This window comes from Odocoileus virginianus, chromosome 16 (genome assembly GCF_023699985.2).
Source record: "Odocoileus virginianus isolate 20LAN1187 ecotype Illinois chromosome 16, Ovbor_1.2, whole genome shotgun sequence".
Classification (NCBI taxonomy): Eukaryota; Metazoa; Chordata; class Mammalia; order Artiodactyla; family Cervidae; genus Odocoileus; species Odocoileus virginianus.
Genome location: NC_069689.1, coordinates 45,766,998 through 45,789,706, shown reverse-complemented (window position 1 = coordinate 45,789,706; position 22,709 = coordinate 45,766,998). Strand labels below are relative to the sequence as shown.

At 42.1% G+C, this 22,709-nt stretch overlaps 2 long non-coding RNA genes across 3 annotated transcripts in view; one reads left to right on the top strand and one right to left on the bottom strand.

Annotated features, from left to right (window-relative positions):
- Positions 1-4,247, bottom strand: part of LOC110146279 (uncharacterized) — a 93,976-nt gene extending 89,729 nt beyond the window's left edge. For both annotated transcript variants that reach the window (XR_002316481.2, XR_002316480.2), the window contains exon 1: positions 4,058-4,247. This is a non-coding gene — a long non-coding RNA (uncharacterized lncRNA). The remainder of the gene's footprint in view (positions 1-4,057) is intronic.
- Positions 4,248-4,304: 57 nt separating this feature from the next.
- The window catches only part of LOC110148760 (uncharacterized), a 41,232-nt gene continuing 22,827 nt past the window's right edge, over positions 4,305-22,709 (top strand). Inside the window, exons 1-2 of the long non-coding RNA XR_011491876.1 lie at positions 4,305-4,966; positions 20,347-20,524. This is a non-coding gene — a long non-coding RNA (uncharacterized lncRNA). The remainder of the gene's footprint in view (positions 4,967-20,346; positions 20,525-22,709) is intronic.

Genomic DNA, 22,709 nt, shown 5'->3' with positions numbered 1-22,709 from the left:
TATGCCATCCGCCTCTGCTTGGGTTTGGTCTCCCCACATGCCTGGGGGTCAGAGCACATCAACTTATGACGGGAGTCTCCAGCAGAACAGGAGGTGCAGCCCACTCGCAAAGCCACGCGAACCGCGGTGACAGGCTCATTTAGAAACAAGTGAGAGGTTAAGTACGAAGTGCATGACGGAGGCAAGACCGAGTTTCCCTTTCCCCCTTCCTGTCGGTTAGAATTAGAAAGTGCCTATGAGCAGCGTGTGTCAAGAATATGAACGTGAGATGTCATTTCGGCTGCCTCTAATTGAAGGCAGGATAAATGGAGTGGAAAGGCAGCGTCTAATCCAATCAAAACATGAAAAAGGTATTTTGACATGTAAATTACAAACTTCCTGTGTATTTTGTCTCCCCAATTACACCCTCCCCTGTCATGTTTTTTTAAATTATATCTTAATCTCCCAGTCTCCTAATAATTATGTCATCATTCTTGGGCCTTGAACACTGTGTAATGGTATTTTATGGGATATGCCATTCATTATTAACTAAACTCACTTTCTGTCCCCAGTGATACCATATCTCACCGTGTTCAAATATGCCTGGTGTCAGCTTTGTAAATGCTACAGCAGTTCCACTCTCTGCTTCACGATTACATGGAAGTGAATTGGTGAAGCACTTTTGGACAGTTAATCCGACTCATCAGTATTTTATGTGGGGATGGCCGACACCTTTTTCTGTTTAAATGGGATGAGCAGTTGGTTTAAAGTATAAATCTCTCATCTTTGGGGCTCATTCAAATAGTGCCTTGCACAGAGATTTTACTGCTGCTCTTAAAGTAATAGCTGATATTGATATCATACAACTGAGATCCCAAGAAGAAGTCAGATAGTAAAGAAAAACTGTAGTTTGGTATGCAGAGAGCAGTGACATGGCACGGGTGGGAAGCACTGGTAAATACTATTGTAAATTGTTCCCAAGCAGGAGAAAAACCTTCAAAATCATGGCCCATGGTCCCTGGATTTATAGGTGAAAAAGATAATAACAATAACAGCTACCAGGTAAAAGAAATTCACCAGGTCATTCTGTTCTTAGGAGGCAGAAACTAAGATTCCTCAGGGCACCAATGGGACCACACCAAGGTCCTGTCAGCCACGCCCCAGAGCCCCTGGTGCTATATTCTAGAGCCAATGCATCACCTAGGGGACCACCTATAAGCAGGAGTGAAGCATCTCTGGGAAACTCACCCAGGGCTTGGACCAGGGCAGTAGCATGTCAGGGAGCAGCACATAACACTGAAAGTCACCACTGAACAACCTCAGCTACTAAAAAGCCACTGATCTCTTCAAACACTTTCTTCAAACGGCTATCTTTGAATACAGGGCTTATTCACACTCAGAGGAGCGGAGTAGAACAAAAAGAGGAATTGCGTTCAGAAAGATGAAAGTTCTCATCCAGGAAACACTCCACTCTAGTTCTTGACCTCGGGAATATCAGCAGGCCTCCATGACCCAGCCTCAGGGTGCTCACCTGTAGAACACAGGTAATAATACCATACCTGCCACGGGGATAGATGCAAGCAGACTTCATTTTCTGTACATAGTGTACTTTTAGGACTTCTCAAGTGGCGCTCATGGGAAAGAGCCCACCTGCCAATGTAGGCAGATGTTAAGAGACGCAGGTTTGATCCCTGGGTTGGGAAGAGTCCCTGGAGGAGGAAATGGCTTACCCACCCCAGTATTCTTGCCTGGGGAATCCCATGGACAGAGCAGCCTGGTGGGCTACAGTCCATGGGTTCCAAAGAATTGGACATGACTGAGCAATAGACCACTTGTACTTATAGTGTACTTTAAACACTAAATAGCTAAAACTAGAACATTAAAGTCAAAACCACTGGATCTGTGTCCCTGTTCTACCCTCTGACCTCAGTTTCTACTTTTTAAAAAACAGGTACAATAATGGATCTCCCAGAGTTAAAAAGGAGTAATAATGCCAAAACTTCAGCCTCTGTGCACCAGTGCTGAATCAAATCTCAAAGACAGAGTTTTGTGTGAAGTAGAAAAGAACAGATTTATTACTTTGCCAGGCAAAGGTGGAAACAGTGGATGCCTGCTCTCAAAAAACTATGTGCCCCAACCTAGGAGAATTTGATTAGGAGTCTAATAGCAACAAGGGTACAAGGGTAGAGTGGCTGGTGAGATTGGGGTATGTGCAGGGCCTGCACTCTAATCTGGTCTCAGGTAATCCTGATGAGTTTCTTTTGAATGAACAAATTCCATTTGTTGTGTTTTAAAGTTTAAATGTGTCCCTTGAGGTGGAACCAGGACCCTGCCCCAAGGCTGTACTGCATTCCTGGCTGTTTCTCCCTTGTCTGTGCAACCCCTCCCTTCCCAATTTAGTAGCTGTTTGAATCTCTGCCCTTTGGAGCTCAGGGAAAGTCATGGAGGCTTGAGTCAGTTTCCTGCAAGAAACGGGATGGAAAGGTTTCCCCACCCATGGGCTCCACAGGGCTTTGGTTTCAGTAATGTGTGCATCAGGGTTTTACTGGGTACCTGGCATGTGTGAGGTATTGAATGGCCATCAGGGCCATAAACTTTTCTACTGGAAGCAAGTCTAAGTGAAAGATTGAAACATGAGACTGGGAGGGGGAATGTCAAAGATGATCCAAATATGTGGGCCCACTGCCTGTTGTGGGCAGGTCATTGAGATCACATCAGCTGCCACATTGAATCCTCTGGCTGAATCCAGTGTGATAGCCAGAAACAACATGGGTGCCTCGGAGTGTTCCATTTGTAGCATCCTCTGAAGAATGAGGTGGGTTGTTCCGTTTTTACTGAAATCCATGAGTATACGAGGCCTTCACGGGCCATCTTACCCACCCACCTCCTCAGGCGTGGAAGGGAGGTTTCAGATACTGGCAGGAGGCCAGCAGCTTCCCTCTCTACTTTTCTTCAAATAATACTGATGTTAGGCGCTGCAGAAAATCAGAAATACTGAAATCACAGCATCTGTCCTTAAGTCCTGAAGCAGAAATTAAGAGCTGTAGGAAAATTATCCCTAGTTTAAAATAGAAAGTGAGAAACACTCTACAGGTGGTGGTGGTTGTTTAACTGGTTTAGTCACTAAGTCATGTCCAGCTCTTGCAACCCTATGGACTGCAGCCTGCCAGGCTCCCCGTCCGTGGGATTTTCCAGGTGGGAATACTGGGGTAGATTGCCATTTCCTTCTCCAGGGGATCTTCTGGACCTAGGAATCAAACCCAGGTCTCCTGCATTGCAGGAAGTCTCCTGCATTGCAGGCAGACTCTTTACTGACTGAGCTAGGAGGGAAGCCCGCATGCTACAGCAGTTGCCAGCCAAGTTTCAGGAAGAGATTTTGTGCTGTGCTGTGCTTAGTCACTCAGTCATGTCAGACTCTGCGACCCCACAGATTGTAGTCTCCCAGACCCCTTTATCCATGAGATTCTCCATGCAAGAATACTGGAGTGGGTTGCCATGCCCTCCTCCAACAGATCTTCCCAACCCAGGGTTCAAATCACATCTCCTGCACTGCAGGGGGATTCTTTACCAGTTGTGCTACCGGTGAAAAGATTTTAGTATAATCCTAATCTTTATTGTATTAGAGGTCTTTTTGAAAAGGTAAATGGAAGCCCATTCTCATTAGGAAAATTATTCTAAAAAGAAAGAATAGTAACTAAAATGAAATCTATGTTTTAAAAAATTACAGATACAGAAATTGGACCAAAAATAGTGATCTCATTATCTAAGAGAGTACTTTAAAATGGGCCAGTGATAGTCTCTGGGTATCATCTTAAAATTGCCCCCAGACTGTTTACTTCTTTGAATCAGGTTAGTATTGGATGAGCTTCCCAGGTGGGGCTAGTGGTAAAGAACCTACCTGCCAATGCAGGAGACTTAAAAGATATGAGTTCAACCCCTGGGCTGGGGAGATCCCCTGGAAAAGGGCATGGCAACCCACTCTAGTATTCTTGCCTGCAGAATCCCATGGACTCTATTTGAGATCATGCACATTCAGTTATTTTAAACACAGACCTTTAGCTATTTAGAGCCTACTTACTCCACAGGTCCTGTGAAACTGCACCATGTGGAACCATCTTCCAACCACAGATAAGACAAGCTCTGTAACTATACAAGATCCCAAGCCACTGCTTCCTTTCAAAGTTCGCCGACTCACAGACGTCCCACCTTGTTGCTAATCACATCACCCGAACACGTAAGACGGCTCTCCTAGTCCCCTCTCCCCTGAGAGTTTCCTTGCCCGTTCTCCTCCAGGTGGTGACCTCACAATAGCCTCGGAAGAGATCTCCCCTCTTACACAACCCTGTGCAGGCCTCACCCGCTGAAACGTGCTGTGTTCTTTCTCTTTCTTGGTCAACCCTGGAATCCTCAAACCTACCACAGAAGGTGTTCTGTTTGGGCCACTCTGCTCTGACAGAATACCATAGACTGGCTGGCTTATGAACAACAGACATTTATTTTTCACAGCTCTGGATGCCAGGAGACTCGGTGTCCGGTGAGAGCTCAATTCCTGCTTTAGTTCTCTCAGGCCCCACATGGAGGAACGGAGGTCTCTGGGGTCTCCTTTATTAAGTCCTTAATTCCCTCCCAAAGGCCCCACCTCCGAACACCGACACTCGGAGGTTGCGTTTAGCGTATGAATTTTATGGGCGCTCGGGGGAACCACCCCGAGCGGAGTGAACCCGGGACTTCGCGTCAGCAGAGGGACGCCCAGCTCCCCCCGCGTCCTGGCGCTGTGGCCTCAGGCCAGCCACTCACCCCCTCGGGCGTCACATTCCCCAGCTGAGGGAGAGAACGTCTACCTCTCCGCGTCGGTTTGACCCGGACCCTGTCAGCGCGTGAGGAGGAGCCAGGAGAGGAGCTCGGCAGACCGTCAGCAAACCACAAGCGACCTTTCAGTGTCCTGGTAGAACTCCCATGTTGTATCTATGGGGAAGCGACACGTGAGGTGAGAGTGCATGTCTCGCCCCCAAGTAGTGAGAGGCGCCGCAGAGACTAGGAGGGGAGCGCCTTAACAGCTTGGGAAACTTCCGGCGGCGCCTGCCCCCTCCAGTCCCGTGAAGATGACCATTCACCAGCGAGCCTGCCCCAATGGCGCCGTCGACCCCATTTCCCAGTGGGAGTCTCCTACGCCTAAGGCTGGCTTATGTCTACCCGCAGGCCCAAGTGAGACCAGGGCTCCTTAGGTGACCAACTAGCTCCCCTGGTTTCTGGCTCCCATCTCAAGAGCTCAGCCTGTGACCAGTGTCATGACCTGCCTTCATCAAAGGCAGACCTGATTCTGGTGTTTGGCTGCTATTCACTATCATAAGCAGCTCTTACCCAACGATGGTGAGAGTGGTAATGGTTATCTGGGTAACCATTGTGGAGACACCCCTGCCTCTAGGCATTTTCCTTACCGTAGATCAAGACAGTTTTAACCTTGTCTCTTGATTCTAGGTCTGTGATGTCCAAGAAGTCTTTCTACTATGACAGAAATTGTCTATATACGTGCTATCCAATATGGTAGCTGCTAGCCATGCTGAGGACTCGATATGTGACTCATATGACCAAGGGGCTGAATTTATAATTGTATTTAATTCTATCTGATTTAAATAGTTACAAGTAGCCAGTGACTACCAAACCAGACAACACAGTTCTGGACTTTGTACATTTGGAGACTCCAGTGCAGTTCTCTAAACATAGTAGTTAGTTTTCCTCGCCCTCTCTCAACCCCAGCAAACTTACTCTCCAGTATCAGAGCTTTTAGACTAGGAGCTTAACTAGCTCAATTTAGTTATCACTCTTCCTATTAGACTTGCATTTCCCAAGGCCCTTAGTGCACCTATCAGATGCAAGTCTTGAGTGAGAATGTGCTATGCACATAGGACCTCCTGTGCACACAGCCTGAGGAGTTAAAGGAACAGAGATTCAGCCCTGAGGGAACTTGCTTTGGACAATGGAGAGTAAGTCTTGGTGATGGTGATAGTGGTGGAGATGGGGAAGAGAAGCCAGATTCTGGATTTATTTTGAAAGAAGAGTCAATGGTCTTGCATGAGCTTGAATATGGTAAGTATGAGGGATGATACAGAGGAATCAAAGAGAGTTTGAGCCTCTAAGAAAGAGCCAGTGTGATAAGACATTGGGCAATATGGAGAAATACTAAAAATGACTCAAACTTCTCTGTGCGGCACCTAGGACCTTGAATCCCACTCCACACTGTCTCCCAGTTCTCCAGACATAACCATTTCACAAGCTGCTTTCCTCAGAGCCCTGAGAACTTACTGTGTTCATTACAATCTCAAGGTTTTTGCTTATGTCTACACCCTATGACATCCCAGAAGGCCCCCTAACTCTTATTTTCATTCTACATTATTCAAGAATAGACTTCCCACTGGATAACTTTGTCTTTAGTTTCAGTCTCCTCTGATTCTCCCACCTATTGATATTGCTAACTTTTTTACCTTACTGATGTCACTTTTCTGCTTAAAAATCCCATGATGAGCTGCAGATATAGCTACAGTAAGACATATGTACAAAACAAGTCCCAAACTCACTAGCATCCTCTGTGACGCATTCCATAATACTCACTGAAGGATTCATGGTCCCCAATGACACTTTTGTAGCTTACTTCACTTTCCATACTATATTATTTTTCTCTAGATCCCTATTGTACATCAGCACAGACCCTGACACCTGATAGATACTCAATAGATATTTATTAAATCATTAAATCATCTATTTAGCATTTTACAGCTTTTCAACAGTTTTACTTGTCTTGGTCTCATGACTTGGAAAGTGTCTTCCAGAAGCTGTAAATGCAAATATCTACAGGATGCAGTTAGGGAAGGCAAATAAATATAGTTAGGAGTAGAACAATAAGGTACAGTGGGGCTTGTGACAAAGCACAGTGTTTATGGCCTATCTAAAAGCATTCTAATGAGAAAATAATTAAATACTGTGTCAATCAAATGAAATAATCTGCAGCAAATTTGATCCATAGGCAATGTAGCCCACTGGGCTGGTAGATCATCACCTCTGAGTTAAGTTTTAATGTAATAAAGAATTCTTTCTATCAGTATAGAATTTTTGTGTTTTGCAAAGTGATCTGTAACTTACAAGACAAATAAGTCATTGCAGATAGATAAATAGAAAATTCCTTAGGAGGATTCATCCAGAGGAAAAACTACCATGAGATGATTTCTACAAGAAGCAATCTAGAGCTCCTAACCACCTACTCCCTGACTAATACTTCCATTTGCCCCATTGTTGCAGGAGCAACCTTGCTGTTGAATTCATCCCTTTATCCCCAGCACAATATCTGGAATCACCCAAAGCCTCAAAACACATGTCAAAGTAATGAATGAATAACTTTGGTGCATTGATGCCTCTCCCTTTCCAATTCTGACACATTCTTGAAGCTACTCTTGATACCAAAACTTCAGGGGCAAAAAAGATCTCCCACTGCCATGGCAGGCTTCATGTGAGGGCAGCTATGGAAGGGCAAGAGGCTGGGTTGAAACTCTAGCACTTTGACAGCTTGTGTTAGTCGCTCGATCGTGTCTGACTCTTTACAACCCCATGGACTTTAGCCCGGCAGGCTCCTCTGTCTATGGAATTCTCCAGGCAAGAATACAGGAGTGGGTTGTCATTTCCTTCTCCAGGGAATCTTCCCAACCCAGGGATTGAAGCCAGGTCACCTGCATTGCAGGCAGATTCTTTACCATCTGAGCTACCAGGGAAGCACTTAGAGAAAACCCAAGGCCCACCTGCAGCAATAAATTAAGCAGGCACAGTCGTTTGTTTTTTCAGCATGCATGGGAGGCAGCTGTAACTTCCGGGATCCTCTGCAGTGAAGAGCGCAGGTGGGACAGAAGAAGCAGTTAGTGAAGATGCTCAGTTAAAGCCTGAACGCTGAATACTCCCCGCCCCATCGAGAGGCTGCACAATCTGCAGAGTGATGGTGGTAGGACCCCTACAGATGAGACAAGGAAATCCAAACAGGACACAAAAGTCCTGGTGAAGCATTTCCTCAGTCCCTAGGGAAGAGGGATTGAGAGCTGAGGCTAGAACTTTATTGTGTATTGATTATTGTTCATATTGCTTAATTGGCTTACGTTAACTGAAAGATAAATGCTATAGAAAGCACTCAGTACCTATGCTTTGATTGATCATCAAAACAATACCCTTAATCCTCATGCACAGAGTTCATGGTTTATCCAAAAGCTACAAGTTTTTCCATAACTTTTACCTGGGCTCCTGAATGCACAGAGGGCATTCATTTCATTCTTTCACCTGCTCTGCCCTGTAGTGTCTTAGAATACCCCTCTAGAAGCATTGCTTTCAGTCTTTTTTTTTTTTTTTAATAAGCCTTGGGACTTTTCACTCAGATGAAATCTTTAAATAAAACATAGTGTATAAAGCAGATGCAGGCTATAGTGTTCTGTAGGAAGAAGTACCAGGGGCTATAATCAGCACAGTCCTTCCCCTCCCTCCTTCCCCACTCGCTGCCCTTCTACCCCCAACCTGGGCAATGTCAGGACACTCTGAGAAGCCTCACAAGATTTGCAGCGGTACTGAGTAAGCCCTGGGCTATCTCATCCATTCTCAGTGGCTCTCCAGGTAGCTCTACCTAAGATGTCTGATTTCAGCAAATCAGAAGTAAAGTTGTTGAAACTGACCTAATTCCTTCACCACTTGAGAATTCCAGATCCTCCTTTCCTTTGTTCCCACTCTCAAAACAAGCTGGCTGCTAATAAAGCCTCTTCGGTATTCAGAGTATTTCAGGAGCATCCTCTGATTTGAGCATGAGTCTCTCCTCCTGGCTGTGAGAAAAAGAGACTAGCATTGCCATTCCACATCACAGGAGCAGAGACCAGTCCGGAGGCCCTGCCAGGAACTGGTGCCCATTCCTCTGACTCTCTCATCTATGATTCAGGGAAGCCCGGGCCCCAGGTAGCTGTGTGTCTGGGATGCCTCACTCTATACCTCACTCTGCACTTCAAAGAAGTCAACTTTCCCATATACCACCCCCCAAATCGAACACTCCTCCCATTACTCATCTCTACCTAACACACACACACAAACCAAGCTACAGATACCTGCGTTTGGCACATAACCCATGTCCTAAGCCCTTTTCTTCCCTTATCCCACCTCAAGTTATTTTTCCTGGTTTGTGCCCGACGTTGGCTTCCAAAGATCGCATCTCTTCCTGCATCTCAGGATTCAGATTCTCCCGCTGGAATCCTGAACCCTGGATCCTCTCACATGGATCTTGATTTATCCCAGTGGTGATGGTTTGAAGATCTACATGCACCAATCACTCAGATTATAGATGAAGCTGTCATCCAGGCAGTCGGAGTGACACCCGGTGAACACACCCTTCCCCTGGGCTCTGGTTGTCTTGAACTTCCATCTGATGTCAGCTACTCCAGGCGGACAAACACACCTTCCAAATACTCACTTTAGCCTATGCCCTCAGCATTTATCAAAGACATAGGAGTAGGGTCAGATATATGCCTCCCACATTGTTGCAGCAAACCCTAGTCATTAGTAAATATATAACCTTCCCATGGGAGAAAAGGTTAGTCTCTCGGTGTCTTCTTTTAATAAGACTAATAAAGCTTATTAGGAATTGACTCGCATAATGCTTCAATTCGTACTATATAGCTAGATTAAAATAATTTTAAATGAATAAAAGCAATGAAGTAAAAGGAAAATGAAGTAAAGGGAAAGCAGTTAGAACTGGACATGGAAAAATGGCTCCAAATTGGGAAAGAAGTACGTCAAGGCTGTATATTGTCACCATGCTTATTAAACTTATATGTAGAGTACATCATGAGAAACGCTGGGCTGGATGAAGCACACATTGGAATCAAGATTGCAGGGAGAAATATCAATAACCTCAGATATGCAGATGACACCACCTTTATGGCAGAAAGTGAAGAGAAACTAAAAAGCCTCTTTATGAAACTAAAAGAGAAGAGTGAAAATGCTGGTTTAAAACTCAACATTCACAAAATTAAGATCATGGCATCCAGTCCTATCACTTCATGGCAATTAGATGGGTAAACAATGGAAACAGTGACAGACTATTTTCTTGGGCTCCAAAATCACTGCAGATGGGGACTGCAGCCATGAAATTAAAAGACATTTGCTCCTTGGAAGAAAAGCTATGACCAACATAGATGGCATCTTAAAAAGCAGAGATATTACTTTGCTAACAAAAGTCCATCTATTCAAAGCTATAGTTTCTCCAGTAGTCATGTATGGATGTGAGAGTTGGACCATAAAGAAAGCTGAGCACCAAAAAATTGATGCTTTTGAACTGTGGCATTGGAGAAGACTCTTGAGAGTCCCTTGGACTGCAAGAAGATCCAACCAGTCATTCCTAAGGGAAATCAGTCCGAATATTCTTTGGAAGGACTGATGCTGAAGCTGAAGTTCCAATACTTTGGCCACCAGATGTGAAGAGCTGATGCACTGGAAAAGACCCTGATGCTGGGAAAGATTGAGGGCAGGAGGTAAAGGGGACGACAGAGGATGAGATGGTTGGATGGCATCACAGACTTGACGGACATGAGTTTGAGCAAGCTCCAGGAGTTGGTGATGGACAGTGAAGCCTGGCATGCTGCAGTCCATGGGGTCGCAAAGAGTTGGACATGACTGAGCAACTGAACTGACTGAAAAGGAAAATGAGAAAAGTTGAGGATAAACATGAGTATAGTTTGCAAAATATAAATAACAAAATTCTATGCACTTGAAATGGTCGACTCTCAAAAGTCAGAGCAATCAGTAGTATCAAGGAGGAGAAGAAATATACCATCTATCAAATGGATAAAATAGTAACATCTACTTCTTAGATTTCTGAAAGAATTAAATAATACATGTAAAGCAATAAGGCAGTTCTATTAAATATGTAAATAATATGTGTTTAAGGAAGGTTAGCTACTGTTATTTTTTTTAAATGCATGCATTTTCTGATACTGAGGCTAGAGAAAACGTACTTTTCAGATCCTCTCCAAAAGGATTAACTGTTATTTTGGATGATACACAAAATTCTCAACAACATTATTACAGGAACTTGACCTGTGAAGTTCAAGGTGTTGTCTGTCATGATGCCCTAAGAGAAGGCTGGGCTGTGTGGCGTCAGAGTGCACAGCAGGGATGATGCTTTCCACGGCCCATGGAAGGAGTCCTCTGACGGCTTACTTCACATATTTTGAAACTCTGTTATTAAGTACCTATTTAGAAATGTTCTTTTGATGAATTATCATCATCATCATTAAATGACCTTTTAAGTCTGATAAAATATGTTTGCTCTAAAAGTGCTTTATATGATGTTACTGTAGCCACTCCACTGCTTTTGTTTAATCAGTGTTAGAATGATACATCTTTTTCCATCCTTAGGCTTCACTAATTAGTGTGAAAGTGTTAGCTGCTCAGTCAATCCAACTCTTTGAGACCCCACGGACCATAGCCCACCAGGCTCCTCTGTGAATGGAACTCTCCAGGCAAGAATACTGGAGTGGGTTGCCTTTCCCTTCCCCAGGAGATCTTCCTGACCGAGGTTTGAACCCAGATCTCCTGCATTACAGGCAGCTTCTTCACTGTCTGAGCCACCAGGGAACTTACAACAATTCATTTGTATCATCTGTTATTTTACATTATATTTTTACATTGGTTAAAACTCCGAGCTATATTTTTATTTTTCCTCTAAGCTGTTATCTTTTAAAGATATTTCTATGACAAGAAAAAGATGGTCCTTTATATCTGCCCATGTAGTTAGCATTTCTGAGTGTCTTCATTCCTTTCTATAGATTTAGACTTCCATCTAGTATCACTTGCCTTCTGCCTGAGAGATATCCTTTCACATTTCTGGTAGGAAAGTATGCTAATTATGAGTTGTTTTTGCGCTTTATGTCTAAAAAAGCTTTCATCTCGTCTTTGTTTTTGAAAGCCATTTTGCTGGCTTGACATTTTTTTCTTTCAGTACCTTGAAATATGTTGATATACTGTCTTCTTCTGACTTGCATTGCTCCTGATGAGAAATCTGCTGTCATTCTTATCTTTTGTTTTCCTGTATGTAGTGTGTCTTTTTTCTCTGATCATTTTTAGAATTTTCTCTTTGTCATTGCTTTTGAACAATTTGATTATGATGTACTTTGGTGTATCTTGTTCATGCTTTTTTTCTTTGGGTTTGCTAAGATTCTTGGATCTGTGAGTTTAGAATTTTCATCATATTTGAAAAATTTGAGTCATTGTTTCTTCCTATATCTATTGTCTTACTCTCCTACAATCATTTACATTTTATATTTTTCACTTGTGTGTATGTGTATTTCACATTTATATTTTGTCCCAAGGCTAACTGATGTTCTTTTTCTTTGAATCTTTTTCATGTTTCATTTTGAATAGTTGACTATTGCTTTGTTCTGAAGTTCATGGATATTTTCTTTGATGTCCAATCTGTTTGTTATTTCATCCAGTGTATTTCTTCATCTCATACACTGTAGGTCTTTTTATACAGTAAGTCCTGAACTTACTCAAGTTATGAAATTTCAAAGTTGCAACATGTGTTTGCATGTCCAATCACATGTTAGCTCATGTGCTTGGCATACATTGTCACATGTGTGCATCTTTTACAACTGGTTGTACTTTTGTGTACTTTACTGTACAGTATTATATAGAATACAGTATTTTTATTTCAAGTCCAGGATGTTGAAAAGCAAGTGTAAAAGCAGTGGTGATGTAGCTGGTACTGCTAAGAAGCACCAAGGAATAATGATGGAAACAAAAGTGAAAATCATTGAGAAAGTGGAGTGAGGCGAACAGATGGTTGACATCACTCATTCTTATGACATGAATTGTTCAACCATCAGCATGATTCTAAAGAACAAGGACAAGATCATGGAATACATGAAGCCTGCTGTGCCAGTTATGTTGACAATAATATCAAAGTAGCATGGAAAAGTGATGGAGGAGATGGAGAAATTCCTCAACATATGGATGTAGGATCAACATCAGCTTCAAGTCCCACTCAGTTTAACTCTGATTCAAGAGGAATCTAAGAGTTTTATGAAGACTTAAAGAAGAAACATACAACTTAGCAACCCTCAGCAAGAAGCTGGAGCTAGATCTGCAAGAGGACATCTCCAGTGGACTCTCCTTGTATGATAAGATGAGCTTACTAATGAAGACCTGATGCAATTGGAGGCCCAGGGAAAAGAGGAAGAGAGATAAGAGTAAGAAGAGATTCATGATGTGGGAAATAACATGGGGATTTTCTTTGAAGAGGCGTGGTTAGTTTTTGAGGTACAAAACCTGAATGAAGAACAGTACTGCAGCAGCTACTCAGAATGCAGTTCAGTGCTACCAGCAGCTGTACTAGACTACTCTACTTTTCGAGATACTGTATGTAAGATTAAATTTTTTCGTTATTTTTCGTGTTTTTTTTATGTATTGTTTACATGAAAAGTACTATAAATCTGTTACAGTACAGTACTGTATAGTCAATTGTGTTAGTTGGGTACCTAAGCTATGTTGAACTTAAGAACAAATTGAACTTACGAGTACATTCAGAAAGGAACTCATGTGTATGTGGGAGACTTACTGTATATTTGGCATATTTTCTTAATATGATCACTCTTTCTTCTAGCTTCTTGAATATGTGGAATACAATTACAACTGTTTAAATATTCTTATATGGTAATTCTATTGTCTATGCTCTTTCCCCAACAGTTTTGATTGATTGATTTTATTTTTCCTTATTATGTTCGTATCTTCCTGATTTTTTTACGGATGGTAATTTTTAAGTGAATTCCAGACATTATAAATTTTACTGTATTGAGCCAACTCTGTTACTTCAAAATAAAACATTTAGTTTAGGGCTAAGTTTCCCCACCTACGATGCACTGAATAAGATAGAATTCTTATGAATACTATATCTTATGTCTAGTATACTACTGAGGTTTTTCACTCTGACTGGTGGTAAAAGGAACTGTTCTGGGCCCTATGGGAGTCCTGGGGATTGTTCATACTAATCCTTTTTTGTTTCTGTTTCCAAAGCCTTGGGTAGATTCCTCCCACATGTGTGCGATCAATCACAACTGAAGACTCAGCAGGGACTCCCTAGAATTCTCTCTTGTCTGGTGCTCTACCCCATAAACTCTTGGCCTCTATGTTCCCTTCTCCATATCCTCAACTCAGAGAGACCCCCGGCAGTGCCTGGGCTTACCCTCCCTGTGCAGTGACCCCAAAACTCTCCAGACAGTGAGCTGGGGACCACTGTAGGATTCACTTGGTTTGTTTCCCTCTCTCAGGCCTCACTGTCCTTCAGGCCTAATGTCCTATATCTCTAAAACCACTTTTTCATATATTTTGTCTGATTTTTTTTTTCAGTTATTTCAAGTGAGAGGATAAGTCCAGTCCATGTGACTTAGTTTCGGACAGAAGCAGGAATCGTGATATCCTGGTCTTGACTCGTGGATGAAGTCAAACATGACTTCAGTCCCACTAACCAGCAGCACGTGCCTCATGAAACTGCGTGCTCAATTACAGAGGTCTTTTTACAGCCTGTTTCTTGGTTAATTATGCCCCCTTTCTTGCTTGGGTTTTACCCTTTTATTCTTTTTTCCTGTTTTCTCTTATTCTCCCCATGTTCCTTCCTCCTTCTCTTTTATTTCCCTCTTTCTCTTTCCTTCTCTCTTTCTTCCTCTCAAACATCCAGCAAACACTCCCAGACACTAGGTGACAGGTTCTGACATAGGCTCTAGGGAGTCAAAAATTCATGAGACAAGATCCTGGCCCTCAGTGAGCATTTAATGTTTTATTCTGTGTGTGTCTATTTACAAACTGGCCTAAAATAAATTAGGAAAATAAAAAGTACCACCATCATTCAGCTCAGTGCAATAGAAAAAGTGTGCACAATGTGACCCTTTATCATTGTTTGACTTTGAACAAGACCCTTGATTCTCAGTTTTCGTGCCCAGAAATAATAACTCATTCCTCACAAGATTTGAGTAAGGAGTGAATGAGATAATACATGGGAGATGCTCCTCACATCCCTGGCACATAAGAGGTATGCAGCAAACATTGGTTTTCCTTTCCACACTGTCTTTCCCAAGAACCTAGTTCAGTTCAGTTCAGGTCAGTCACTCAGTCGTGTCTGACTCTTTGTGACCCCATGAACCTAGCATTCTTTGTAAATCAATACTCTTTCCATTACAGTGAATACATACTAGTTACTCAGTCATGTCTGACTCATTGTGACCCCCTGGACTGTAGCCCACCAGGCTCCTCTGACCTTGGGATTTTCCCAGCAAGAATACTAGAGTGGGTTGCCATTTCCTCCTCCAGGGGAATCTTCTTGACCCAGAGATGGAATCCATATCTCCTGCCTTGCAGGCAGATTCTTTACCACTGAGCCATCTGGGAAGCCACCTTCCATTATAGTGTCGTGCTTGAAAAGCCATAAAAATTATACAATCCAAAATTCATGATTGATCTTGTTACCATGAGTCTAAGTCACACATACTCTGAGTCCTTGGTGAGAATAACTGAATTAGCATAGAGTTCAAAGGTAAATTCAGTAGCTTTGGGTGAGAGGGTAAATCAAGTCCATGTCATTCCATCTTGGCCAGAAGAAGCGTTCTCCCCCACAGCTAACTTTTCTTGACCTTCATGAGGTGTGACACCATCAATATGACTCATAACTGTGGATTTCAGGAATGCAACTGAAAAACAGAAGTCTGAGGATGTTGGAGTCCTACACTGTTAACAAATTGATAACTTGAGAATTATCAATTCAGTTCAGTATATTTCAGTCATTCAGTTGTGTCTGACTCTTTGCGACCACATGGACTGCAGTACGCCAGGCTTCCTGTCCTTCACCAATTCCCGGAGCTTGCTCAAATTCATGTCCATTGAGTCAGTGATGCCATCCAACTATCTCTTCCTCTGTTGTCCCCTTCTCCTCCTGCCTTCAATCTTGCCCAGCATCAGAATCTGCAAAAGAGTTTACTCTTTGCATCAGGTGGCCAAAGTATTAGAGCTTCAGCCTCAGCATCAGTCCTTCCAATGAATATTCTGGGTTGATTTCCTTTAGGATGGACTGGTTGGATCTCCTTGCAGTCCAAGGGACTCTCAAGAGTCTTCTCCAACACCACAGTTTGAAAGCATCAGTTCTTCGGTGCTCAGCCTTCTTTATGGTCCAACTCTCACATCCATACATGACTGCTGGAAAAACCATAGCTTTGACTAGATGGATCTTTGTTGGCAAAGTAATGTCTCTGTTTTTTAAGATGCTGTCTAGGTTGGCCATAGCTTTTCTTCCAAGGAGCAAATGTCTTTTAATTTCATGGCTGCAGTCCCCATCTGCAGTGATTTTGGAACCCAAGAAAATAAAGTCTGTCACTGTTTCCATTGTTTTCCCATCTGTATGTCATGAAGTAGTGGCGCTGGATGCCACAATCTTAGTTTTTTGAATGTTATGAGAATCATAGGGGCACTATTTACTTATCAGTTTTAGGTGAAGTTACTATTGTAGGGGTATGCCTAAACAAGAGGTAATAAGGGAGGAAAGATTCTAACCTAAAGAATGACAAATGCCCCAAGTTTAGATACATATTTATACTCTGGAGAAATTAATCTTAAGCTAACCTCCTTTAAAGACAGAAGCTAACCAGGCAGATTCACAAGCCGAGAAAGCTACAACAGCCTAAGTGCGTGCAAAGGCAGGGCTTAAAACACTGCCGTGGCTTCCCAAGTCAGCGAGGATAAGAGCTGACATGAAACGCATGGTCTGCCTGCTCCATCTTCCCCACACTCTGCTGCTTCCCATTCTTCTACCAAGACATTTCCCTCACCTCCCCAAATGGGCCACTGGCCCTTGCATCTTTAACTCACTGTCCTCTCTATGCCCCTACCTGCAGCACCCTTCCCCCTCTTCACTAGTCCTCTTTAAGACTCCAATATAAAGCTGCCTTTCCAGGAAATTCATGCTGACTTCCCCAGTGTTCACCCTCTAGGGTATATTAAGTCTGCCCAAAGCTGCAGACATTGTAAGGTTGAAAAGTGGGAGGAAGTCACAGATTATTAAGGCAAATTGATCCAGTAGTTTAGTTCAGCTCATATGGAAATATGCAATGACATTAGTTGAGATGCTAATCCTTAAAAGGATTTCAGACCACAGAGAGATTTTCCCATAGGATCAGAGTCTAGCCTATACTTAGCAGCCTCACAATAGGGGAGTGGCTGAAAGAAAATCAACGTCTCAAATGTCGGGGTAGGAGACACACAGGCAAATATTACAGTTATACATAATCAAGTGGCCCCTGCTGAGTGCAACACATATACCAACACGCGGCAGAAGCTCCTTAACAATCCCCTTGAACGGTCACCGCCTCATCTTCATCCCCTGCTTTTATGACAGGTCAGAGAAAACAACCAGGAGACTGCATGGTAAAGTTGCGAAGATTATCACGATTAAGAAGCCATTTTTCATTTTGTTCTGGGGTACAGAGATCTCACTGCAGGAAAATAGAGCCTGTGAGATTTGGTGTGAATTCACACACACGCACATGCTCACCGAATACAAATGCCTGAGAGAAGAGCCATGGGCATAAGCTCGTCGCGCAGACAGATTATTCGCACATTCAATTAGGTGAGAGGAGGGAGCTGAAAATCCAATCACCTCATCTCAGGTATCCTAAGTTGTTATTTCTTCCCAAACCATTTTCAGTGACAGGAGCACCCTGACCACATGCCACCTAATACTTCCGCCATGTGTGCCTCCGGTGACCATGCAGTTTGCATCTGCAGTTCACAGCTCAGATTCAAAGCTGGAATCTTTTTCACAGCGCATTCTTCTTCCCTTCAAGAACAGAATATGTATTAAGTTGATATATTTTCTCAGGGAAAAAAAATATTTGGCTGAGAGTGAGTTCTATTTTCATTGTTTCAGTAATTTTCAGTTGGGATTTTTTTTTTAAACACTTGTTTTGCAGTGGGCTTGCCTATCATTCTCATTGGTTTGTAACTGTGTCAAAGTGAGACCAAAGCAACTGAGCAATAAACAAGGAGATCACAGTATTTTTTTTAAAGTCTCGGTGAATCCAGCAACTGGTCCATATACTATTGGCCGTGAACCTGAATGGAAGCCTAGCTCATATGCAAAGGAGTTTCTTCAGCTCCTACTTCCCAAGGCTACCTGCTTTCCATCTTAGCACTCCCCCGCCCCCACCTTCTTAAATGGCAATAAGAACTGACAACCTACCTTTTACAGACAAGACAAAAGTCAACAGAGGCCTTACCACTTTACCAGCAGACTTGAGAGCCAGTGGAAACCGCAGCTCTCGTAGGGCCAAGTCACTCACTTTCCAGACTCAATACTGATGAAATGAAAAGTATATCCCGAGTACACAATCCAAGGCCTGATACAGACAAATCAAAAACTATATTAACTGATTAAAAGCATAAATAAATAAATGTAATTTGCAAAATAAATTAGCACAGTGTATCAAGGAAATTTACTGCTGAGAATTTATTAGAGTCATCCTACTTTGCTATCACCAAAATATCCCTCCCCCAAATGTAAGAATATTTCAATATTTGAAAAATCTATCAATTCAATATACCATAGACCAAAAATCATATGATCATGTCAATAGATACAGAAACATATCTTATCCCACTAGAAACACAAAGGAACTTCATTAAATTGACTATATATATGTGTGTGTTATATATATATATGTGTATATATATATATATATATATATATAGCTAGAAACTTATAGCAAGCTTTAAAATTAATGGGAAAATTGCAAACATTGCCTTTAGACTAGAAACAAGACAGGAACTCCCATTATTACTGTCACTATTTAGCATAATACTTTGAGAAATGATATATAAGTAAAATGTGTAAGGATAAAGAAGCAAAGTATTATTATTTGCAGGCAACATATTCCTTGCCAATAAAATACAATAAAATCAACACATAAGCTATTAGAATCACTAAGATTGTTCAGAAAATTTGCTAAGTGCAAAACTGCTTACAAATTAATAAATTTGTCAACACCAGCAATAAACAACCAGAAAATATATCTTTAAGGAAAAGACACGGTAACTGAAAAAATTATAAAACATCTGGAAATCTACTCAGGAATATACAAAATTTCTATGAATAATGTTTTTAAAGTCTAACAAAGAATATAAAAGAATATCTGAATAAGCAGAGAGAACTTCCCTGCTCTCTAGACTTCTAGTCAAAGATACAGAGATGTCTGATAGGGAGCTGCTAGTAGGAACATAAAACGGAGCCGTCAAATTAGTTATGGTATATCCAGCAACACAGTGATGCTGTTTCTGGGCATATGTTCCAGAGCCACACAAGTCCACAAGAAGGCAGGAGTAAGAATGTTCATCACAGTATTGTTTGGAACATGGATAATTATCAGCAACTTAGTTGTCCACTCGTGAGGGAATGGAGATGCATCATTTGATAGCTTGGAATCCTCTGCAGCTCCTGGTGGCAAGAGACTGGACGCACATGTGACAATGTGAATAAAGTCTTAAATCAGAAGACTGAGTGGAAAAAGAAATAGAATGAGGTCCGTAGCACAATATGTAGGTATATGCAATGCATTAGCATAACTGCCTGTGAAGAAACAAGGGTGATGGCTGGCATGAAAGCAAGAAATGGGGATAAAGAAAAAATGAATTAATTAATTAAAAGAAAATCTTTATACTTACTCATGTTGACAAATATGCCAAGAATAGAGGAGCATTTACAAGTTTATATCTAAATTTATTACATATTTTTATTGGTTCTCTATATATAATACATATGCTAGGGTATGGTATTTTAACTAACAACAGGACAATACTTTAAATCCTACCTGATCTTCTTCCAAAGAAAATAGAAGAGTTATACTAGAAATTTTTTGACTTCATTTCCTTCTGTACTTTTGAGAAAACTTTTCGTAATCAGACACTTCACAAGAAACATTGATAGCCATTTAAAAATGTTTAGTTATACTTCACTCCAAAAAGGATGTTATGACTACAAAAGGAATTGTAGCTATAAAGGAAAGAGGAAAAGAATAAGACAAGAAGAGAGGGAAGAGAAAGAGAGGACACACCGTAAGAATGTGAGAATTAAAGCCAAAAGCAATCATCATATTTCCTAAGCAAATTAAAGTGCAAAATGAAACGCACAGCTTAGCAGGAAATACAGTTTCCTGAATTTGCTCTGTTACTGCCTCGATCTCGTAAGTCCATGTGTGACAAGGGTTTAAAAGTCCTCTTATCTGATTCACCGCCTCGGCTTGTCTTCATTTTTTTTCCCTGCAGTAACGCCAAAAGAGCAGGAGAGGCTGAAAGCGGGGCAGCGTTTGCAGCCTGGCCGCCTGGCGGTCCATCCGCGTTGCTCTACTCCCATCTGCTGATAAGAGGCTGCTACTTCGCCAGGAGCTCCTTGCCCGCCCTCACCACGACCAAGGCAACCCAAGTCTGAGAACCCACTGCAGTCGTAAGTCACTTCACCGTGGAGATCTTCAGGGCACTGGTGTGTGTGTGTGTGTGTGTGTGTACATTCTGAGAATATCTAACAGCATCCTGGTTTATTGACAGGTGAGTTACTGTTTTCCTATTATTTTTCTTTGACAATAAAAAGTCAGCACAATTATCTCTTGAAGCTCTTTCCTCTTTTTGAAAAGGTATATCAGTTCAATTAGGAAAAAAAAAATCACACATTTTGTGGCAGTTTTTTTCAAAGCATATCATTACTCTATCTGTGCTGCTGTACACCCAGGATTTTATTTTGGTTTGATTTAGGGGGTTTTTGAGTTACAAAGGATCATTTTCCCACTGACTTAAGGAGTGAGGCGGCTATGGTGGTAAATGAGACGCTCAAGACCCTCATGGATAGGGTCCCCAGTGGAGAGCAGGGGCATGTGTTTAAGTTGTTCTTTTTTTTTTTTTTTTAAGTTGTTCTTGAGTACTGCAAAGATTTGGGTGGAATTCTGTTAGGACAAAAACATTGAGAGGAATTGTAACCCCACTAAATCACTCCCATGAGCCTGTGTTCAATTCAATATCAGCAATTTAAGAAAGTAAAGCAATTTTTTTCAGGGTTACCTTTTCCATCATGGGCAACTGCCCCTGCCCCACAGACCAAAAGAGAAGACAATTCACCTTTAAGTTTGGTCTACAAGATTAGTTCATCCAAAAGAAATTAAATGTCAATTTTATCTTGATTCATCACAGCTCTTTAATCAAAGTCGATGCATCACCTCCCCTGATTACCCCTCTATCAAAGGCTGACCTGGAAATCTGACACCAAGCTTCCCTGTGCAGGCTGCCTAATTAAGAACTTGGTTGTTCCACCTACAGCCTTGGAGAGAAGGGGATGGCAGAGCTGCCCCAAAGAGGTGGCCTCTTTATGGAGAAGGGTCTTGGAAAGAGGTCAGTGGTAATTACCAAGCAGCAGAACAGTCCATGTACACGTTGGACATTATTGGTCCATAAAACGTCTGGAGATTTATAGCAGAAAACAGAAGCCGTGTGTGTTGAATGTCAAACTGAACTAAATTAGCCCAGCATGGTGAACTAGAGAACAGGAGTCCCCATTGGGACCACAGGGAAGAGCCCAGGAAAAGAGCTTGGACCTCGGAGGATGGGTACAAATCTTCAAACCTCCCATCCTCCAGCTGTCTGACATTCAAATAGCAGGGGGCTTCCGTCCTATACTAGCTGAACTTCACAATTCAATTGCAGGAATCTGTGAAAAAGAAAGAGAATTGAAAGGTAAAAACCCTTTTAATGATAGATTTAATGAAAAACCCACTGTTTCGTTCAGTAAGTCCCAGAGAAACAGGGACACAGACCAGGGGACTCTGCCATGCTCAGCTGAGATCTCAGGCTTCTCTTCCATCCAGGAGATTCCTGTGATACAATTCACTTTTTTCATACATCACACGCTGATAATTGCAAGTCCACTGCTTTATCTGATGTTTGGTTGAAGAAATAATGGTTTGATTCAAGGCGGGATGGAGGACATGTTGTGTTGGATTTATGGGCGGTCTAATATATTGCTCTCCATTGTAGCCATCCATGGCAGGAAATTCAGGATGACTCAACTGTACGTAGTTTTCACTCTCCGTGCTGACTTCAAGACTCAGTTCCACATAAGCTTCTTCTCTGCTACATTCAATTTTCTCTCCATAAAATATAGAAATAGCAGAAGTAGCTTTTGGTCGGGAGGGTTAAAGGAGACTTGAGCAATGCCTGGCAAAAACTAGGTGCCCTTTGCCCCTTTCCATGGAGAATTGGGAGACCTGGATACAGATACAGATGAGGGCTGTCACATAGTCATCAACTCCTACTTCTTGGGTCATGTTTTCTTCTTCTGAGAAACCAGCCAATTGCATATGCCAGGCTTGACAGCCCCTTCCAGCCTTGCTCATGGTTAACCTGAGGTTTGTCACTTATGATGCCGTTTTTCAGACCAGATGTGTATGATTCTTTGTTGAAGTGGAGATATAAACAATATCTATATCAGACTTAACCTTGCACAGTTTCAACAAAAATTTTGCAGACAGCCATCGGAAAAGGCACACATTATAGAGTACACATTTGTTGACAGTGTATTGCGTGTCAGGCATGGGGCCTTTTTTCAACTCTCATACCATCCCTTAAATAAGATACTGGTTTTA